Source organism: Lathyrus oleraceus, chromosome 3 (genome assembly GCF_024323335.1).
Source record: "Lathyrus oleraceus cultivar Zhongwan6 chromosome 3, CAAS_Psat_ZW6_1.0, whole genome shotgun sequence".
In the NCBI taxonomy this organism is placed as follows: Eukaryota; Viridiplantae; Streptophyta; class Magnoliopsida; order Fabales; family Fabaceae; genus Lathyrus; species Lathyrus oleraceus.
In genome coordinates this window covers 273,259,828-273,275,914 of record NC_066581.1, presented here as the reverse complement: position 1 = coordinate 273,275,914, position 16,087 = coordinate 273,259,828, and positions in this window count along the sequence as shown.

The window sequence follows — 16,087 nt, the reverse complement described above, 5'->3', positions numbered from 1 at the left end:
CCGTGACGACATGAGCTTTCAGCTTTAGTGTAGATCTCTCCTTTGTACAAGCCAGTTCAAATCATGCTATTATAGCTCAACCTAGTGTCTCTGTTTCTATTTCACCCGGTTTCATTCTAGCGCAATCACATTAAGCCTTTTGCCTCCGCGCGCTCTTAGTGAAGTAGCCGATTAGTGACTTTGATCCTTTTCTTAGGACGGGGGTCTGGTACACTAGTGCGGTACCCTTTTATATATCCCCTTTTTGAAGGTTGTGGGGGATCGAGTCGTAGTTCGCCCTACCGAGTCCAGTACCAGGTACCTCTGGACCAACCAACTGGGGTTTCTGTTCCTTCTTTTTGTGTATCTTTGCAACCGTTTGTATGGTTCATTTATCAATTTCTTGATAGCAACTGTATAAAGGAATTTCTTAATTTGTAGGAATCAAACACTTATATTCATCGGCTCTCCACGTGGTTTGCGCTTGAGACGGTGCTGACTGCTAGTATAAACTACTAGGGGTTAATCTAGAATGGAGACTTAAGGTGTCAGTATAATGGTTATTCAAACTGATCTCATAGAAGTGAGGGATCTAGGGTGTCGGGACGGTATCAATCTTGTTAGATCTTTCTCAGTTTCCTAACAAAACCTTTGCAAGACAAACAAAAATAGAGGAGTGATAAGGATTTCCTCCCATATTTAATCAATGTATTATCCTCAATGCGACAGTGTACAAAATAAAAAGAAAGAAACAAAAATCACTACTCGTCGTTACGCTGCTGGCTTCTGCGTGCTCTGGCTCTTGCGCGCTCACCTCTTCCTCGCTGGGTAGGATCCAATCCTACATGCTGAGTGTACTTCTGGATGGCATCTACACGATATGTGAGGGCACTCATCTAGTCTGAAAGCTCAGTCATCCCCTGATCATGCCAGTTAGCATAATCGTGTTGATCCCGTTGTATTTGCTGGATCGCTTGCATCATTTCCGTTTGGCGTTCTTCCATTCTTTGGTTGTGTCGCAGCATCTCAGTGTAGATGTTTTCCATGGAGGCGGGTCTTTGCTCGCTTCTTTGCTGTCCTCGGGAAGAAGTCTCTGCAGCATGCTCTTGAGGTGATTGAGGCATGCCTCGGTCAAGCTCCTCCTCGACTTCATCTGCTTCATTACCAGGATTTCCTTCATTTGCCTCGGGGGCATCCAGATCGAAAATCCAATTCGCCATATCTCTCGGATCTGTGTGGTTCCTATTTGGCATGATGATGCTTCGAGACAATATGATGGTACTTCTTGTCGTCTCTTGCTTTGATCAGGTGTGAAGCGCGGCAGTAGTCGATGTCGAGGAATTCTGCCTGCAAGGCTGGTAAGTTGGCTAGCCTATCTCCCAAATTCAAGCCTAGTGCTATGGAGGTGATGATTCCCCCAAAATAAAATGCCTGGTTGTCTCTCATGCATGCAGCCTGGATGTTGGCTAGTAGGAAAGGAGTGACATTGAACGCAATTTGGGCAAACACTCAGTGAAGAAGAAAAGTTCCTTGGAGTTTACCTTATGATTGCTGACTCTTCCAAAAACTGTGTGCCCCAGGACTCGGTGGAAGTATCTAATGGCTGGGTTGTGAATATATGTTGCGTTAAGCGTATCCCAGCTCGTGGCGTTCATGTTGGTGAGGTTGTGCCAAACTTGAAATGCTATCTCTGACCATCCGTCAGGGATACAGCAGTGAATTCCTTCTCCATGTCGGAAACCAAGCATTCGCGCTATCTGGGTTTGATTTAGGGAATACTCGGTGCCGAACATTCTAAATGTGGCGACTCCGGTGAGATACTGAGTTGCGCCAGGGGGTGTAATATAGGAGTAGGAACTCAGAAATTCCAGGGTCAATGCTTCGTAGGTTGGCTGAGGTGTGGTACACAGTTGCGTCAAGCTGGAGTTTGTTAGCATCCACTCCACGCCCTCCAAAAGTCCTAGCTCCGTCGGGCATTCAATATCAACATACCTCGTAGCTTGAATGGAGCGTTGGTAGAACTTGAGGTAGTTGTCTCTTTGGCGCTCGCCGACTTCTCCGTTTCTGAATATGACGGTTGAGAGGTCGAGAGTAGCTCTTTCTTGACGGGTCATTTGTAAGGTTTATGAAACATTTGGTGTAGGTGGGTGAGATGGAATATTGTGAGTTACACGCTTGAAAAAAAGTAAAGAATTGAATAATAGAGAGCAGAATGGTATGAGTGTGGTGATTGATGAAGAAGAAGAGAGGAAGAGCGTCTGCATTTATAGGCGAGCTCTCTGGAATTCGTGACGGTCATCACAGGGGTGTGATGGTCGTCACGCGCAACGGGTGCGTAACGGTCGTCTGCAACGGTCAGATGCTCGTAACGGTCATTTGCATGCCGTGTGACGATCGTGGCAGATCCGTGACGGTCGTCACGTCTGTGAGATGGGCGTCACACTATATGTGACGGTCGTCACACGCTGGTTTTCAATTTTCTCATCACAGGTTGCAGCAGCATATGATAACAACATAATATGATAACTAAGCAATTGAATTTAAAAGCATAAATTCAAAAATAAATAAATAAATGAATAAGCAGAAATAACTAAATAGCAATTGAATTAATAAATTGAAATTAAATGTAACATAGGAAAAAAAATAGTAACGATAACATAGCAAACGAAAGTAATAAAGTAATTAAACAAGGGTAATAAACTAAATGTGCTCCCTCCCCACACAAAACAAAGCAGTGTCCTCATTTCTTAGTGCGAGTAGGAGAAATCAATGGTCAGTAGTATTAGCCACAGTTTTGCCCCAATGCAGCTACAACTTCGTTCAAGGGATGAAACTACTCGACGGCTATATCCATCAGGCCTAAGATATCAAGACGCATGATCTTTATCTCTTCTTTCACAATTGTGATGTCATCCTGGAAACCATTCAGACGGGTAAGAAGCATGGCATGATTATCTGCATATGATGGAGGAACCGGTTCATCAATGTTATAATAGTTGGGAGGTGTTTCAGGGTCAGATTCTTCCATATGGATAGGGTCATTGATATACTCATATTTAGGCGGAGTCTCGGGAGGTGAAGGTGGATCAATAGGGTGTTCATCTAAGTCATAAAGTCAGTTATTACGATTGTGAACACTCGTTCTCTCATGGTTAGGCAAGGTAAATAGTCGGACCACTTTGTTATTGATTAGATAATCAAAGGTATCCGTCCCAAGGTTTCCTATGATTCTGCGATCAAAGCAAAATTCGATATCCATGGGTCGGATGTTTCCAAATGGTACATGCTCGTAAAGTGGGCGTCTAAGTCCGATGGCGTCTGTTATCATGGTTACTAGGCCACCTATTATTATTGGGGTACAGTTGTTCTTAGCAAGGTGAACAAATATTTCCATCATGAATGTCACGATATTGACATGTCGACCTTGATCGACATATAGCAAGATGAAAAGTTCATCGCGGGACACTATGGTGTTATTCTCTTCCTTACCAAACAAGGTGTGGGCCAGTATTTTATGAAAGTATCGGATAGCAGGGTTATGGATCCTTTGTGAGTGCGTCTCATTCAGGTTAGGGTTGGATTCTCCAGTTAAGCTACCCCAAAATTCATCTAGGTCGATGTCATCGATTAGTTCCTCCTGGCGGGTAGTAAAAATGAAAGGGCCACTAGGGAATCCTAGGAGGTAAGCAAGGTCTCGACGGTTATAGGTGAAGTCCATGCTAAACAGCCTAAAGGATATCAACCCTTTGTTAAGTCTGTAACCATGCTCGGGGTTGTATACCAGGGAGCTAAGGAATTCTAAGGTTAGTTCACAGTACGTGACAAACCGTCTCCTAATGGTTGCGTTCTCCCACCCAAGCTGGTTAAACATAAATAGGATGCTATCTCGGATACCTAATTTATCCATGGTAGGTCCATCATAACATATGGTCAATGCCATATCCTTCCGAGCTAGATAATCATACTGCCTTCTTTGAACTCTGCCTCTGAAAATTGTATCTACTTGTTGCATGATGAAAGTAAGTAACTAACTAGTTAGGAATTTTCCTGTTTATCAGTATCGAATATGTCTAAGTTAGTAACTAGAAGCGACAAGAATGACTGCAAATAATCAAGAAGATGGGAGCAAACAAAATAAAGAAGAAAAGCAAAGAAGGAAAATAGTTTGTAGTAAAGATAACAAAAAGGTGGGTTGTCTCCCACTAAGCACTTTGTTTAATGTCGTAAGTTCGATAGTAGCGTCGCGGTGTACTAGGTTTGGGGTTGAGCGGGCAGCTCTATGAGTCTGAGACTGTTCGAATAGTCTCCATTTTCAATATTATGATAATGCTTTAGTCGCTGCCTGTTTACTATAAAAGGGCCACTATTCCTACCTTTTATTTCTATCGCACCACTATTTAGGACTTTGGTGATCTCGAAAGGGCCGGACCACCTAGATTTGAGTTTTCCTGGAAAAAGTTTAAGTCTTGAATTGAATAGTAGCACTATGTCGCCCATATTAAACTCCTTCCTGGAAATGCGTTTGTCATGCCATCTTTTGGTTCGCTCTTTGTAGATCCTGGCATTTTCATAGGCGTCTAGTCTTAGCTCTTCCAATTCGTGAATGTCCAGAATCCGTTTCTCGCCTGCGGAGGTGTAGCTTATATTTAGGGTCTTAATTGCCCAATATGCTTTGTGTTCTAATTCCACAGGAAGGTGACATGATTTACCATAAACTAGTTTGAAGGGTGTGGTTCCTATCGGGGTTTTGTAAGTCGTCATGTAGGCCCACAAAGCTTCGTTTGGTTTGGATGACCAGTCTTTTCTGGATATTCCTACGGTCTTCTCTAGAATTTGTTTTATTTCTCGATTCGAGACTTCGACTTGCCCGCTATTTTATGGATGATACGGTGTTGCTACACGGTGTCGAACTCCATACTTCAGAAGCAGTTTTCCGAAGATATTCGATATGAAGTGGGAGCCACCGTCACTAACAACTAGTTTTGGCACACCGGATCTAGGAAAGATGATGTTCTTGAATAACTTAATCACTACCCGTGTGTCATTTGTCGGAGAGGCTACAACCTCGATCCATTTTGAAACATAGTCGACAACAATGAGTATATACTTATTACCAAAAGAAGCTGGGAATGGTCCTATGAAGTCAATCCCCCATACATCGAAGACTTCCACTTCTAAGATTCTTGTTTGTGGCATTTCATCGCGTCATGAGATGTTGCCAATGCGTTGGCACCGGTCGCATTTTATAACCGCATTATGGACATCTTTCCGTAGAGTAGGCCAAAAGAGGCCTGATTGCAGGATCTTAGTACAGGTCTTTGAGGTACTTGCATGCCCTCCATAGGGAGCGGAATGGCAATGAGAGATTATATCATCTATTTCATCCTCAGGAACACATCGACGGAAAATATTGTCGGTACCTCTTTTGAAAAGTAGAGGTTCATCCAGTAATATTGTTTAAGATCGTGAAAGAATTTCTTCTTTTGTTGGTAAGATAGGTCCAGTGGAAGTACTCCGACAGTTAGGTAGTTAACAAAATCAGCATACCATGGCAGAGTTACATTCGCATAAATTTCTTCCACGGATTCTTCTATTTCTGTATCGTTTAATGTTAGTTTAGACATATCGCTTTCCATTTGGGCTATGAGTCGTTCGTAAGGGAAATCGTCATTGATTGGAATTTGTTCAAATTTATTCCCTTCGATTCGTGATAAGTGGTCTGCTACTACGTTTTCAGTACCATTCTTATCTTTTATCTCTAAATCAAATTCTTATAAGAGCAGGGTCCATCTTAAAATTCTTGGTTTGGCATCCTTCTTACTTAGCAGGTATCTAATAGCGGCGTGGTCGGTATAGATGATAATTTTCGCCCCTACTAGGTAAGAACGGAATTTGTCCAAAGCGAACACGACGGCTAGAAGTTCTTTTTCAGTGGTGGCGTAGTTCATTTGGGCTGGATCTAGTGTTCTACTGGCATAGTAAATAACATGAATCTTCTTATCCTTTCTTTGTCCTAGTATTGCGCCTACTGGGTAATCACTCGCATCGCACATGATTTCAAAAGGTAATCTCCAGTCAGGTGCTTGCATTATGGGTGCAGTGATTAAAGATGTTTTCAGTTGGTTGAACGCTATTAAACATTTTTCATCAAAGATGAAATCAACGTCTTTCATTAATAAATCTGTAAGTGGCTTGGTAATCTTCGAGAAATCTTTGATGAAACATCGGTAGAAACCGGCGTGTCCTAAAAAGCTTCTTATTTCTCGAACTGTTTTCGGAGGTTGAAGGTTCTCTATGATTTCGATCTTAGCTTTATCTACTTCAATTCCTCTGTCAGATACCACGTGACCTAACACGATTCCTTGTTGAACCATGAAATGGCATTTCTCCCAGTTTAGAATGAGGTTTACCTTTACGCATCTTTCGAGTACCATTTCAAGGTTTGATAGACATCCTTCAAAACTCTGCCCATAAACAGAAAAGTCGTCCATAAAGACTTCCATGATGTCGTCTATAAAATCGGCGAAGATTGCAAGTATACGAACGCGTCAGAGTAATATAAAAGATTGTCGAATCCACATAGACCAAGTGTCAATCTATCGTTATCTATTGTTACGGTGTTTATCTAAGGTAGATGAAATATGGGTTTTTAAGAGTGTACAATGAAAAGTAAAGTATTAAATAAAGTTCAATTAATAAAGACAGACTCGAATGTAATTCACATAATTAATTAATAATCCAAGTACTTGCTAATAGAATTACTTATGGGCAGTGTTTCCTACTTTGAAAAGAACCAATTTAACGGGAACCGTCGCTTTCGGGTATTCAGAACCGAGTTGTACTCCCTAATCAAACCCTCTTATTGTCACTTATAAAAAGGCGCGCATTGCGTTAGAGTAGTAAACCTATTTTTAAGAAATATAGTATCTTGACTAGGTTGAAAAGTATTTTGACCTGGATTTCTTAACCAAAAGAGGTTCTTACGAACCAGACTCTAAACTTATAAACGCGTCCGAAAAACGTTTTAAACTCATTTTTCTTTTTAAGTTAAAAACTCCTAATGAACTAAACAAAGCGCTTTCGCTGTTTTTGAAATAGTTAAAAACAACTAAGTTTAAAAAGACGTTGGACGACTTTCGATCTTACCCAACGGAAATTAAGTGCGGGAAAACTTAAGTTGAAAGTCAAAATAGCCCTTAAGTGTTTATACGAACAATTGTACGGATTATCGGTTCAATTACGATCCTTACATTCTAACCTTTATAGGTTTAGCTAGACATGGTAAAGTAAAGGTGCATTTTAATTTAAATAAAAGTAGTGTGAGTGCGGAAAGTAAATAAAAGTATTGCGAGTGCGAGAAATAAACGAAAGTAGTGCAAGTGCGAGAAATAAATGAAAGTAGTGCGAGTGCGGAAAGTAAATGAAAGTAGTGCGAGTGCGAGAAATAAATGAAAGTAGTGCGAGTGCGGAAAGTAAATAAAAGTAGTGTGAGTGCGAGAAATAAATGAAAGTAGTGCGAGTGCGAGAAATAAACGAAAGTAGTGCGAGTGCGAGAAATAAATAAAGTAGATAAAGGTAAAGCAATAAAAACCTGCTCCAATCGGAGGGTTGAATAAAATGCGAAACAGAAATGAAAATGGCGGCAGGATTAACTTCCTTCCAAAGTGCTCCAAACTCGATTACAGACTCGATTACGCAGTTGTGGCAACACCCCAATGTGAAGCGATTACCACTTTTACAATACTCAATATATGCCTAGATATAACTAAGTTTGCTCTAAGTTTAGATGATGAAACAAATGAAATCGAGTCTCTATTTATAGGCAAGGAAAATAATGGAAATGACAAGGATGCCCTTCAGTTTGAAATTGGGAGGGAAAAACTTTCTTCTTGTGGCGCCCGCCACAACACCATGGCACCCTCCATAAGGGTAAATTGTGGCACCCAAGTGGAGATAGTGGGAGACGTGGCAGTTGAGGGAAGTTGAGCTATGACACGTCATGGTTGGACCCATGGTGCCAGCCACAGTGGGAGCCACAAGTGCAAAAATGCTGATTTTTAGTCTTTTTAATAAAACAACTAAAATGCATGCGAAATTGGAGTCAAAAATACGGTGAATTTCAGTGTCATCAAATTCTCCCACACTTAAACCCTTGCTTGTCCTCAAGCAAAACACTTAAAAGCTCAAAGAAGAAATGTTGGTGTCAACGAGTGATTCGGGCTAGAAAAGCTTCTAAGTTCAAGTCGGGATGCAGTGATAGGTACTAACTGAGTGAACTAAGGGTATCATGATGACACTTATCCGCAAACACGGACATAAACTCCATTCCTATATTAACCAACCCATATTATCCAAAAATACCTAGGCCTGCCTCTTCATCTCTTTTTGTGTCCTTTTCATTCAGGCGCAATCACATTAAGTCCGTTATCCGTACATGCTTCATAGCACAGTGACCTGTTAGTGATTATGATCCAAACATGGGGTTCCTGGCACATAAATTTGTGTAAACCCTTTTATTTGACCCAACTGCAGTTGTGGGGGATCGGACCGTAATCCGCCCTACCGAGTTCAACGCCAGATACCTCTGAACCAACTAACAGCGGGTGAGTTTTTTTTTCTTTTCTTTTGTAGCAAATTTTTACAACTTTTTGGTTTAAATGACTTTGTGAGGGTCACCTATACCGGAGTTGCCTTTTTTTTTCTTTCTTTTATTTGTTTCACTGGATCATTCACTTATGTTCATCGGTCCCCTATGTAGAGGATGCGTAGGCCGGAGCTGACTGCTGGAGTAAACTACAGAGGACTTATACTGGAATGATGATTAAGGCCATGGTATATGGGGTTTCGGGAGTGATTCCTATATTCATGAAGTCTATGGTGCTAAAACAATACTGATGTTTCAAAAAGTTCTCCCAAGTCACCACATCCTTACTCAAACCCGTCTTAAAGCCCAAAAACTTTCAGAATAACACCGTTTTCTTTTGCAAAAAAAATTTGGTAGGGCTAAAGGAATAGGGAGATTAGATTGTACTAAAGATACACTATACTGGTGACTCGTCAGACTCATGCATTATCTAAAACACTCAAACTAAAAGTAAAATGAAGCAAAGTGAACGACTAAAAAGCAATAAACAATCTAACTAAAAACAGCAAAGAAAATAGAAAGTGATAAAATCTCCTCCCACACTTAAATTGAACATTTTCCCCAATGTTTCGAAATAAGATAAGGGGAGAGTAACCTGACATCCTACTACTGACCACTGGTACCTTCGCCATCCTGAGGTGGACGACGGGTTCGACTGTGACGGTGGTCTCTCTGATCCATCCTGGCCTGTAAGGCAACCTGAGCAGTCCTCACCTCTCGAAGGTTGCTTAAAATGGAACCCTGAGTGGCCTCTATCAGTGCAGAATGTTGACGGTGGTAGTGCTGCTGATGGGATTGCTCGTTTGTGATCGTAAGCAGGGACTGTACAACAGTCTCATAGGATCTATCTGTCCTCCGCTGCGATTCTTGCATGAAGCACATGTTGTCCGCCAGTTGTTGTTGAATGGTAGAGAGTAGGTCATCACGCCTCTGCTCTCTAGCCATGTGGTCGCGCCACATCTCCTCTGTAACATAAAATCCAGGAGCAGAACCTGCAAAAGAAGAAGATGGTGCGGTGTGTGGTGGTGAAGAGTGATGGGGGGACACATGAGGTACGGGAGATCGCTCTCTCTAATCAAACTCTTCATCAGTGTCGTGTCCCTCCTCATCAGGAACATTAGGAGGAAGTGGGCCCAAAACAGGTGGAGCATCTAAAACATAGGTCCAATTCCTTTCATTACGTACATCAGTATGTCTAGCGCACGGTAAGACAACAGATGGGATAGCTATACCATGAACCATAAGCACATACCCTCCCTCTCTCCTCAATCGGCACAATTTCATATCTCTCAGAAATTTTAGGTTGATTGTGCGAGGAGCTAAGGAGTCTAAAGTAGCTATCTCATTGTTCAGGTTAAGAGCCCGAGTGTAACACCCCGATAAAATATGATAATTATTTAAATTAAGTTAATAGTATATTTATTAATTTAATTAAATAATTGGATTATTATTGGAATATTATTTGGATTATTATTATTGGAATAATAAAGTTGGAATATATATAAAGAGTTCCATTTGGTAAAAAGGGTTTTTTCACGTGAAAACCAGAGAAGCGACAGAAAGTGAGAAAAGGGCAAAGAGGAAGAGCAAGAGAACAAGGGTTGAAGAAGGGAAAAGCTTGAAGCTAAAGGATTTGCCAGATTAACTCAGGTAAGGGGGGTTTATCGTTGTTTAATGGGTATTATGGATTAACATGTAATGGGTAGTAATAAGCCATTGAATTGACCCTAATTGAGAGGAGGAATGATGTAAATGGTGATGAATAAGTTATGTTAAAACCGTAATTGAATCTATATGTGGGTGAGTCGTAAATTTCTGGACGTGTAGCTTTTTATGGAGTCGACATCGGAGGTCCGGAAGTCCTCCGACGGCGAAAAATGCGGGAAATCTGCATTCTGTTCGTGTTAGCGCAGGAACAACTTTCTGTCTTGCGTTAACAGGTTAACCCAGGGTGTTAACCGGTTAACACTGTTATGAATTATGAGAAATTGCTGTCTGTCTTGCGTTAACCGGTTAACCCAGGGTGTTAACCGGTTAACACTGTTAAAATGTGCCAGGAAGCGTGTTCTGTGTTGCGTTAACCGGTTAACCCAGGGCGTTAACCGGTTAACCCAGGGCGTTACCGTTGACGATGTTGACTAGAAAGGGGCAAGCGTTTGTTTGGGACTCAAAATGTGAAGAAGGTTTCCAAGAGTTAAAGAGAAGGTTAACTACTGCTCCTATTCTGATATTACCAAGTCCATCGGAACCATTTGAGGTTTACTGTGATGCTTCATTGTTGGGTTTAGGTGGTGTTTTGATGCAGAATAAGCAGGTTGTAGCTTATGCTTCGAGACAACTGAAGGTTCATGAGAGGAACTATCCGACACACGATTTAGAGTTGGCAGATGTGGTATTTGTTCTGAAGTTATGGAGGCATTACTTGTACGGGTCAAGATTTGAGGTTTTCAGTGACCATAAAAGTTTAAAGTATTTGTTTGATCAGAAAGAGCTGAATATGAGACAGAGGAGATGGTTAGAGTTTCTGAAGGATTATGACTTTGGTTTGAATTACCATCCGGGTAAAGCAAACGTAGTGGCTGATGCATTGAGTCGGAAATCATTGCATATGTCTATGTTAATGGTTAAGGAATTGGATTTAATTGAGCAGTTTAGAGACTTGAGTTTGGTGTGTGAGAGTACTCACAATAGTGTTAAATTGGGAATGTTGAAGTTAACGAGTGGTATTCTGGATGAGATTAGAGAGGGTCAGAAATCTGATGTGCTTTTGGTTGATAAGTTGACTCTAGTGAATCAAGATCAAGGTGGTGAATTCAGAATTGATGAGAATGGTGTTTTGAAATTTGGTAATCGGGTGTGTATTCCGGATGTTACCGAACTTAAGAAGAGTATTCTTGAGGAAGGACATCGTAGTGGCCTGAGTATTCATCCTGGGGCTACGAAGATGTATCATGATTTGAAAAAGTTATTTTGGTGGTCGGGAATGAAAAGAGAAATTGCGAGTTTTGTTTATTCTTGTTTGACTTGTCAGAAGTCAAAGATTGAGCATCAGAAGCCGTCTAGGCTAATGCAACCGTTGGCTATTCCAGAGTGGAAGTGGGATAGTATCAGTATGGATTTTGTTTCTGGTTTACCGAGGACAATTAAGAATTTTGAAGCTATTTGGGTGATTGTTGACAGATTGACAAAATCGGCTCATTTCATTCCGATCAGAATGGATTATCCGTTAGAGAGATTAGCTGAGTTGTATATTGAGAAAATTGTAAGTTTGCATGGTATTCCGTCGAGTATTGTTTCGGACAGAGATCCTAGATTTACATCGAAGTTCTGGGAAGGTTTGCAGAGGGCTTTGGGAACTAAGCTGAGATTGAGTTCTGCATATCATCCGCAGACTGATTGTCAGACTGAGAGGACGATTCAGTCACTGGAGGATCTTTTGAGGGCTTGTGTTTTGGAAAAGGGAGGTGCTTGGGATTGTTATTTACCTTTGATTGAGTTTACCTACAACAATAGTTTTCATTCGAGCATTGGTATGGCACCGTTTGAAGCTTTGTATGGTAGGAGATGTCGGACACCTTTATGTTGGTATGAGTCCGGTGAGAGTGCTGTGGTTGGACCGGAGATTGTTCAACAAACTACGGAAAAGATTAAGATGATTCAGGAGAAGATGAGGATTGCTCAGAGTCGTCAGAAGAGTTATCACGACAAGAGGAGGAAGTCACTTGAGTTTCAAGAGGGAGATCATGTGTTTCTTCGTGTTACTCCGATAACTGGGGTTGGTCGAGCTTTGAAGTCGAAGAAGTTGACACCTCAATTTATTGGTCCTTATCAGATTTTGGAGAGGATAGGGGAGGTAGCCTATCGTATCGCTTTACCGCCGTCACTTGCGAATTTGCATGGGGTTTTTCATGTGTCTCAGTTGAGGAGGTACATTCCTGATCCGTCGCATGTGGTCCAAGTAGATGATGTACAGGTGAGAGATAACCTGACTGTTGAAACATCACCTATGAGAATAGAGGATCGAGAGTTGAAGCAGTTGCGGGGTAAAGAGATTGCTTTGGTAAAGGTAGCTTGGGGAGGACCAGCAGGTGGCAATGTGACTTGGGAACTTGAGAGTCAGATGAAGGAGTCTTATCCAGAGTTATTCGCTTGAGGTATGTTTTCGAGGACGAAAACTCTTTTAGTGGGGGAGAGTTGTAACACCCCGATAAAATATGATAATTATTTAAATTAAGTTAATAGTATATTTATTAATTTAATTAAATAATTGGATTATTATTGGAATATTATTTGGATTATTATTATTGGAATAATAAAGTTGGAATATATATAAAGAGTTCCATTTGGTAAAAAGGGTTTTTTCACGTGAAAACCAGAGAAGCGACAGAAAGTGAGAAAAGGGCAAAGAGGAAGAGCAAGAGAACAAGGGTTGAAGAAGGGAAAAGCTTGAAGCTAAAGGATTTGCCGGATTAACTCAGGTAAGGGGGGTTTATCGTCGTTTAATGGGTATTATGGGTTAACATGTAATGGGTAGTAATAAGCCATTGAATTGACCCTAATTGAGAGGAGGAATGATGTAAATGGTGATGAATAAGTTATGTTAAAACCGTAATTGAATCTATATGTGGGTGAGTCGTAAATTTCTGGACGTGTAGCTTTTTATGGAGTCGAAATCGGAGGTCCGGAAGTCCTCCGACGGCGAAAAATGCGGGAAATCTGCATTCTGTTCGTGTTAGCGCAGGAACAACTTTCTGTCTTGCGTTAACCGGTTAACCCAGGGTGTTAACCGGTTAACACTGTTATGAATTATGAGAAATTGCTGTCTGTCTTGCGTTAACCGGTTAACCCAGGGTGTTAACCGGTTAACACTGTTAAAATGTGCCAGGAAGCGTGTTCTGTGTTGCGTTAACCGGTTAACCCAGGGCGTTAACCGGTTAACACTGTTTGGAAAGTGGAAAATTGATATTCAAATATTTTGTACATATTTGACGTTTGGCCTATATTGGTGTATGATATAGTAGGGATCATTTCCCGTTGTTTTGAGCAGTATAGGTATTAGTAGAGTGTGCTAATACTGTGATTTATTATTTGGCATGACATGATATGATTCTGTGATAAATATGCTGATAATGTATGATGGTATGCATAATGCTGTGAATATATCTATTATGTATGCAATTGTGAATGGACTGTTTATGACTTAGAGTGTGAGCATATGTCCATTGTGGATTGTTGTTGATGTTGCATGCTAGGTGATTTAGCGTGTATAGTATGGCCTTTATGGTGGTAGCTAATTCCCATGGTGAGGAATTAGTGAGTGAATTATAGTGGATTGTTGTTGATGTTTGCATGCTAGGTGATTTAGCGTGCATAGCATAGCCCTTGGGGTGGTAGCTAATTCCCATGGTGAGGAATTAGTGAGTGAGTCACTAGGTCTCAAATGAGTGAGACTAGTGAGCTTGGTAGCCGTATCTGGGTTTGATCGGTGAGGTTGAACTATGTGTTCACGAATAGTCGGTACCGCATGCATGGAGTTTCATTGCATAATGTATGTATGGCGTATAATATGAATGGATGTATTCCAATATTATACGTGTGTTATGTGTTGGGTTGAGTATGATTATGATTTTGAGTTGATGTTGCCGTTGCTGAATGTGTGATCTGATTTGGGTGATGAAATGTGTTAAATTACTTAGCATTACATGATATTTTATAATGCTTATTATATCGATTGAGGAACTCACCCTTACAACTATGTTTCAGGTAACGAGCAGTGATTGAGTAGAAGCTAGTGCTTGGAGTCTAGTGTAGTTCCTTAGTGGGTCATGCTCTGGTAGATGTAACATCGGGACGGGATGTTTTACCTTGTTTTCATTTGGTTGTTGAATAATTTTACATGTAATGTGTTACATGGTTTGTATATCCGCTGCGAATTGTGCAATATTTTATTTTGATTATTAAATGAGCATGACAAACTATTTTGGTGAATGGTGTGAAGTGTCAAGTGTGACACCCTTAAATTGCATATCTACTCTGATTTATATTCGTTGTTTTAATTATTATTGGGGTATTTTAAGAAGGGTGTTACATTAGTGGTATCAGAGCATAGTCGGTCGAGTCGAGTCGTAATTATTTTGTTTCCCTGTACGTGATAGGTGTTGTGTAACCCTATCAGTACTTATTGTTTTAGCTTGTTGGGTTTTCAGAATAGAGATGGCTGGAAGAGGTAGAGACGATGCTGCGATTGCTGAGGCTCTGGGTATGCTAGCTGGAGTACTTGGAGGAAATCTGAATGTTGTGGGACTGGGAGCTGCTCGTCAACTGAGTGAGTTCCAGAAGAACAATCCTCCAATGTTCAAGGGAGCATACGATCCAGATGGTGCTCAGAAGTGGTTGAAGGAGATCGAGAGGATCTTCCGAGTGACTGAGTGTGCCGATAACCAGAAGGTCCGGTTCGGTACGCATATGCTGTCAGAGGAAGCAGATGATTGGTGGGTTGCTGCCCGCACTGAGTTGGAAGCTGCTGGGGGTGCTGAGATCACTTAGGCGGTGTTCAGAGAGAGATTCCTGAGGAAGTACTTTCCAGAGGATGTCAGAGGAAAGAAAGAGATAGAGTTCTTAGAATTGAAGCAGGGCAACCGGTCTGTTACTGAGTATGCTGCTAAGTTCACAGAGCTGTCGAAGTATTACACTCCCTATGATGAGGCTACTGGGGAATTTTCAAAATGTGTGAAGTTTGAGAACGGGTTACGTCCCGAGATCAAGCAGGCTATTGGGTATCAGCGGATCAGAGTGTTTTCTGACCTGGTTGACTGTTGCAGGATCTTTGAACAGGATACCAAGGCCAGAGCGGAGAGCTATCAGCAGAGGGTTGATAGGAAAGGCAAGAATCAGAATGATCGTGGGAAACCGTATGCAGCTGGCAAAGGTTTCCAGAGACAGAGTGGGATGAAGAGACCTAGTGGGGGAGACTCCAGTGCCCCTGCTAAGTGTTACAGATGTGGTCAGGCTGGACATCGTATCCATGAGTGTACCAGTGCTGAGAAGAAGTGTTTCAAGTGTGGCAAAGGTGGTCACTTGGCTGCAGAGTGCCGGTTGAAGACTATGACTTGTTTCAACTGTGGAGAGGTGGGTCATATTAGCCCACAGTGTCTTAAGCCGAAGAAAGAGAACCAGACGGGAGGCAAGGTCTTTGCTTTATCGGGTTCTGAGACTTCTGCAGATGATCGTTTGATCCGAGGTACGTGTTATATTAATGGCTTTGCTCTTGTAGCTATTATTGACACCGGTGCGACTCATTCCTTTATATCTTTGGATTGTGCTGTGAAACTTAAATTAGAGATATCTGAGATGCATGGGGGTATGGTGATTGATACTCCTGCGAAGGGTTCAGTGACTACTACTTCAGTTTGTTTAAATTGCCCTTTGAGTATTTTTGATAGAGACTTTGGGATGGACCTCGTG